A 6,574-nucleotide genomic window follows, 5' to 3' on the forward strand; every position below is an offset into this window, starting at 1 on the left:
GAGCTGCCGGCAGGCTCAGGGCACCCTGCGGCTCTTGTCGGGGCAGCCGTGATGGCAGGATGGCGCGGCGAATGCCTGACTCGGGCTGGAAGACCTCTGTGAGATGCTGCAGCGTGATTTCCCAGGGCCCTTCGTACAGCCCCGCATGCTCTGGGTGATGTGAGGTGCCGCTCTGCCCTAAGATGTCCCCTCCCAACATCATTTCGCTGGCCCTGCATTAAGTGCAGGTTGGGTGGGTCAAGGGGGTGTTTGGGAAGGCAGATCCCGGGTCACTGCTCCTCACCCTGCCGGCAGCAGCGGGGGTTGCCGGCTGCTTGCCCCCAGCACCCCTGGAGATTATTCCCCCTGTGTCTGCTCTCTCCTTCCTCCCACTTCCCACCTTCTGCCTGCAACACACCTTCCTTGATGCCTCTCCTGGCCTGGGCGAGGACTTGAAGAGCGTGTCCACCTGCCTCTGCGGCAGGTTCAGGCCTCTGTCTTCAGCGTAGCAGGTAGAGCGGAGGGGAACATGCCAACTTACCCAGCAGGAAGGGAGGTCTATGCAGAAGGCGTGAACACCGGGCCATTCGCAGCAGTCGCAGCGTGGGATCACGTCCACGTGTTGGGGTGTCCACGGGCTGATGGGTGGGAGCCCCATGCCGGAGGGAAGGCAGATGCAGACACATCTGGAGTGAGTCACTCCGAAGGGAAGTGCAGCGTGAGCCGCCTGCGGAGATGATAACAGCGCAGCAGGGCAGGACGGGTGTTTACGTTACAGCCTCTGCGGTGGAGGAGATGATGAGTGTGAATGGACAGAACGTGGAAATGGGCACTCACCAGGAGAGGGAGGTCCCTTGGCCTTGTCAAAGATGCCCACGAAACACTGCTCAGTTGTTACCTGCAGACGAGACACTTTCTGCGAGCTGGCCTTGTGTCCGGAAGATGCCAGGTTGCGGTAAAGACTTCAGAGCGCAGCTGCTTTGGAAGAGAGGAAGGCTCGGATCCAGGAGAGCATTTAAGGAGGTTCCAGATCTCCTGGCCTGGTGCACGGCTGCAGAGCATCCTGCACAGCGCGGCCCCTCCTTCGCCCCCCTCTCAGTCTCTTGTCACCCTGGTGTGGCTTGGGGCTCAGCGCCTGCCGATGACCCCCGCGGTCCAGGGCGTCGCTCTTCGTTACTGCCCATGTGTTCCTTTAACGAACATCAAAACCCTATTAGATAAGAAGGCTCTCTTTGATGTGTAAATATTTCGGCGGATGGGAAGAGGAATAAAATGCACCTGAGGAGCGTTTCGTAGGCCTGCCCAGGTGCCTCTCTGTTTGAAGGCTGCAGGGAAATTGCCATTGCCGTATCAGAGGCGAGGAAAAGGTCCCGGCGGTGCTGGCAGGATGGGGGTTTCCAACTCCGAGACCAACCTGAGAGCACAGAGCTTGCAAAGATCCATGCAAAGCGTAGCCAGACTCTGGGTTTCAGTGATGTAAACAGGGCTACACCGAAGAATAAGTGCGGGCAGGTAGCACTCTTGCTCAATCCCCGGATCTGAGCAGTGCTATTAGTCATAGAGGTTGTGGGAGATATTTTACGCGTTCTTTTTGACTTTCTGATGCCCCTGGGGCTTACCAAATGGGATTGAAAGTGGGGTAGTCTGCAGTCTGGACGGTGGTCTCGGCCGCGCGATGCGTCGAAGAGCTGCGAGAAAGAGGGGGGCAAAACTCAGGGGTGAATCTGAGGCTGTGGGGGTTGAGGCTGAATAGAAAAAAAATTCTGTTTTGAACTTAATGGAACATAAATATCGGACACTTAGCAACAGTACATGTATTAATCCCGTCCTAGAGAAAGGAGAAGCTGTTCTGAGAGCCTCCATACCAGAAAACACAGGACAATTGTACTCCTTTATAGAAACCTGTGGTTTTTCTGATGAAATTTATTTCAAACTATCCAAACATTTCAGAGCGGCGCTGATGACTGCTCAGAGAAGGTGCTGTATGGGAGCGCAGTTCACAAACAGAAGCAGCTTTGCAAGGATGAAAATTGCTCTGACAAAAGAACTGTGTCCGGGGCATTATAAACAGAAAGCGAGCGGTTGCTGTAACCCGTGCTCACCTGGTCGACCAAACACAACTCGATGGTCACTAGAAAATCAAGACGGTCCTTTTTCAGCTGCAACAGGAAGCCTTCAGCTCCGTGTGGGCTGCGGAGCACTTCAGCACGCGTGCTTGGGGACCTGCATTTATTTGCCGGAGTCTTCAGAGACCACAGGCTCAGACTCTCAGTCCGACCAAATCTGCTGTGCCATCCCCCCGAAACCCGGCGCCGAGGCTGGAAAAATTCACTCCTCTGAGTTTATTGTCAAATAGGGCATTGGAAAAAAAAAAAACCAAACCCAAAAACAAAAAAGCGGAGCGGCTTGGGATTTAAGGCCTTTGCTTTTGGACGTTGTCTCCGAAAGCGCCATGAAAGTTTCTCTGGGAAAAATGAGCGTCTGTGGCAAATCTGTGGGTGATGTCCATGCGGGAACTTTAAAACATGGCTGAATATGGTGAATGCTTTCGAACCATACCATTGCAGAAAGAGCCAAGTTTTCCACCAGCCCAATACATCCTTTTTTGCGGGGCTGTGAATGAATTGTCCCCTGGCTCGTACTATCTTCAAAGGAGATTCTATCCCGATTCCAGGCTCCGGGATTTAAAATATATCACAACTGACTTCTACCGCTCACCCGGGTGCCGTCCAAACCAAACAGATCGTAGCACTGCTGAAACAAATCTTGATCCAGGTGCCGGACAAGGGGTCGTAAACGGCGATGCACGTGCAGCGAGCCAGCGCCGGAGTGACAGCCAGCTACTGCAACCTTTGCCCTACTCACCCTGCCCAGGGAGAAAACGAGATTGCAGGCTGGCCAGATACATAACACCCCGACCGACTCCTCTCCAGTGCTTATTATACCTCCAGGCATTCAGGGGCACTGAGACTGCACCCCCTGTCGCGGGAGCTTGGCGGGGGAGCCACGCTTAGCTGAGCAGGGTGGGAGGAGGGATGGTGGCCACCAGGACTACAAAGGGTCTTCCAGGCTGGGGATGGCCAGGGACGGACACCTCTGACCGTGCGTGGCTTGTGGTGAAGTTGTCTTCGCACTGCAGGTGAGACCTGCTCCCGCAGCGGGTGGCGTGATCAAGGCCAAGGCGCTCGCCTCAAGCGATGTCCACGTCTCTCTTTCCGCGTGTGATTGTTTTCAAAGGAGGTTGTGGGGACGTGTCTTGCTCCAGCTCTCTCCTGGCACCGCCCAACCTGTTAGTGCTCTTGCTGGTGTGGTTTTGGCCCAGCCAACCTGCAGCCCAACAGGCCATGGCCAGGCAAAGTTCAAGGCAGGTTTTGTCCCAAGGAATGGCAGCCTTATTTTGGGCTTAGCTATGTGGTCCCTAGCAGGTCCATACCACTTAACCCTCTGTGCCACCGGTCCCTGTCCTGTTTTGCTGAGGCATGCAGACGTAGCCTGTTGGGGATACAAACCCAGAAGTGGGAAGGAAGAGAAGAAAATCAAGGAAAAGAGAGACGCTGATTGGGATATTGGGTCTACTGATGGTGAATAAAATACTGCTGGAGAAAATCCTCTAAATCTCAGGCAGCAAAAAACCTGCGAACTAGAGCCTGGAAAGATCCTCCAAGATTCCTCCTGGGACAAGGGCAGACAGAGACAAGTGAGCTTGTCTGTGCTGGTGGAGAAGTCCAGCACCAAAGTCCTCTGCCACATCTCGCCCAAGGTGTCTGCCTTCTCCATGCATAAATTTCCCCCTCTTTTCTTCATCAAATAGGCTGTGGATCTGCCTTGGCAAAGCTCTTTGAAGGCCATATGGAGTATCAGTAAGGAACTGAGGGTTTTTTTCTGGTTTTGACTATCAAACAAACGACAGGAGAGTGGCCTTACAGCAGAGCATGGCTACATTTGGAGGACATCAACGTATCTTCCCCTTCCCTGAGCGGGGAATGGTTTAAATGAGGACAGCATTTCCCCTCCACACCCATCTCCAGGAGGTCCCAATTTTTGTGCTGAACCGTCTCTTCTAGTGGCTTAATGTACAATCTGCATCCACAAAGTGGAGGAAACAGGAACCTGAGGTCTTCTGGAGCGCTGGTCCTTCGCTTGGTGGGGCCTCTCAGGCGCACACGGAGCAAAGCGTTGGCTGTGGCTTTACAACTTCTTCATGCTGGTGGCTGATGAAGGCGCATGGAGAGGGCTTTGTCTCCTGGTTGGGAGGAAGATGCACGGCTGGGCTTTGGGAGGTAACCAAGGGACAGGTTCCTGCACTCAGGCCAACTTTGAGTCCACTGCTTTGCCAAAATGCAATCGGTGATTGAATCTGATTCCCCGTTTCTCCTGAAAACATCAGGAATGCCGCTCGCAGAGCAGTGTTGGGCTGTCTGGGACTCTTCAACCTAATTTTCTCTTGTAGCGGGAAACTTCTTATTTTAAGTAATGTTCTTTTTTTCAGAAATGACTAATTAAACAACAGAACAGGAAATGTCAGAGACAGTAAAATCCCCTCAGCTGTCCAGCGCATTTCTACGTAAATATGGTGGTAAAATGATGAAAACAAAACTTTTTGGAGACGAAAGCGAGCGAGAAACCTGGTGACGCAGCAGCGAAAAATCTATACTTTGTTATAATAAAGTGAAACCACTGTGTTTATCCTGTGTCTTGGAGGATTTGGCGCAATTATTCTTAGGAAGGGAGGGAAGCCACATAGAAATCAGAATAGTCCAGATTTTTGCTAAAATATTTGTACAAATCAGGTTATTCAACTACAGCGAAGAACTTCTTTGGGGCTGTTGCTTCAGAAATTATCCTGCAAAACTGGAAGGACCGTAAATGCTTGGCTTTAATAGCTCGCTACGTACAATGCAAACCTAATCAGTGAAGCTTGAAACGTCTGTGGCAGGGAGGAAAGGCAGAGTTTTATGGCTCTACGGCGGTGTACAGAAGACTGGACAAAAAAAGCCACCTAACGCATGCGGAGGAAGGCAGCCGCGGGTCTCCTGTCTGCTAAAAGCCACGTTGTGGTCAGAGACCACGGGGCGAGTTTCCCACGCCGACACGGGCTGCCTTTTGCCCTGGGTGGGCTGTGAAGGCTGGGAGGAGCCGTGGCACGGGACCCCCCGTGCACCCAACCTCCCCCGGGGTGTTCGGCAGCCTCCTCCCCCCGGCCCCCACCCAGGCTGCCCAGGGACCCAGCTGTGGGGCAGGGACCCAGCAGAAACCATCCCAGCAATCTGGGGAAGAATTAGGGTCGCACTGTCTAACTTTCGGTTTTGCCTCCAGCGAAGGCTAAAAATGTTCCACATCACTTAGAGGTGTCAGGTTATTTAGCCGTAGGCTGGGAACGGCCCTCAGAACATCTCGGTTACACATTACCCTGAATATCTCAGCAAATTACTTGCAGCTAATTGAAATAAAGGAAACGCAGTGGCTCGGTTTACCCCATGAACTGTATATAGCAACGCAACCACTGCATTTCGCATTGATCATAAATCAGGATTTATTATCCCACCTGGCAAATATTGACTTCATTTTTTTTTTTTTTTTTCTCGGTCAGTACTTCCTTCTCACGTCAATATAGCAGTGTTCATCCCAACTAAAGTCAATAGTTTCTTATTAACATTTCAGCTGTAGAAGTGCAGAGCCTCTGAATCATCTTAGACATTCCCCAGAATCCCAAAACCTCTGGTCAGTGGTTTTCAACCTGCTTCGGTTTGCTGAGTCCGAAAAATTTTCCTGTGGCAATGCAGCCCCTTCTAAAGCAACTTAACTGTACTGATAACAGGCTCCAGGTTGATGAGTTACTTTCTGTGGACCCCGCATAAGTAGGGATTTGCGGATCAGAGGTTCAAAAGTGCAGATCCAAGAGATACATGGGAGACAGTCAATCAGTTAGACGTGAATTGTTTCGCATATTGAATTTAGAGGGGCTCCTGAGTCATGGGGCAGAAAACATCCTAACAGAAGTCACCAAGAACGGGACTGCTGAGGCGAGCAATCGCTGTGGGTCCTTGCATATGTTTGACCTACGAATAAGCATATATATATATATATTTATTTATTTTGCTCTGCGAATTCAGCTTGAAGTCAGGAAAATGTTGCATGGGTCAGGGGATGGGAAATCCGTCCCGCACTGGCAGTGCTGCCTCCATCGCCTCTCCCCTGTTCATGGGAGCGCTCCTGGGGACAACGCGGTGGCTGCGGCATGGGGAGCCCGGCCAGCTGAGTCTGCGGCACTGGGATTTCCCCAGAGCAGAACAAAGAGATAGGTCGTAAATACCGCAGAGCCAGGGAAACGGGGGAAATGCAGAGGGGCTCAGACACAGGAAATTTGGGGAGGAGACAGGATCAGAAAGGCACATGTTCACCGTCTCACTCAGGTTAGTGGGAAAGAATGGAATGGCCGGAGGAAAGAGAGGGGAAACTCCACATGTTTGGAGGACAAGCCATGGGCAGGTGGAAGGAGCCAGGACACCTTGGAGAAGGCTAAAGCCAGTGGAGAGGAGATTAAAAATGATTGTGTTGTCCGTGTACCTGTGTTGCTTGTACTCAGTAACCAGGT

This window comes from Chroicocephalus ridibundus, chromosome 16 (assembly GCF_963924245.1).
Source record: "Chroicocephalus ridibundus chromosome 16, bChrRid1.1, whole genome shotgun sequence".
Lineage (NCBI taxonomy): Eukaryota > Metazoa > Chordata > Aves > Charadriiformes > Laridae > Chroicocephalus > Chroicocephalus ridibundus.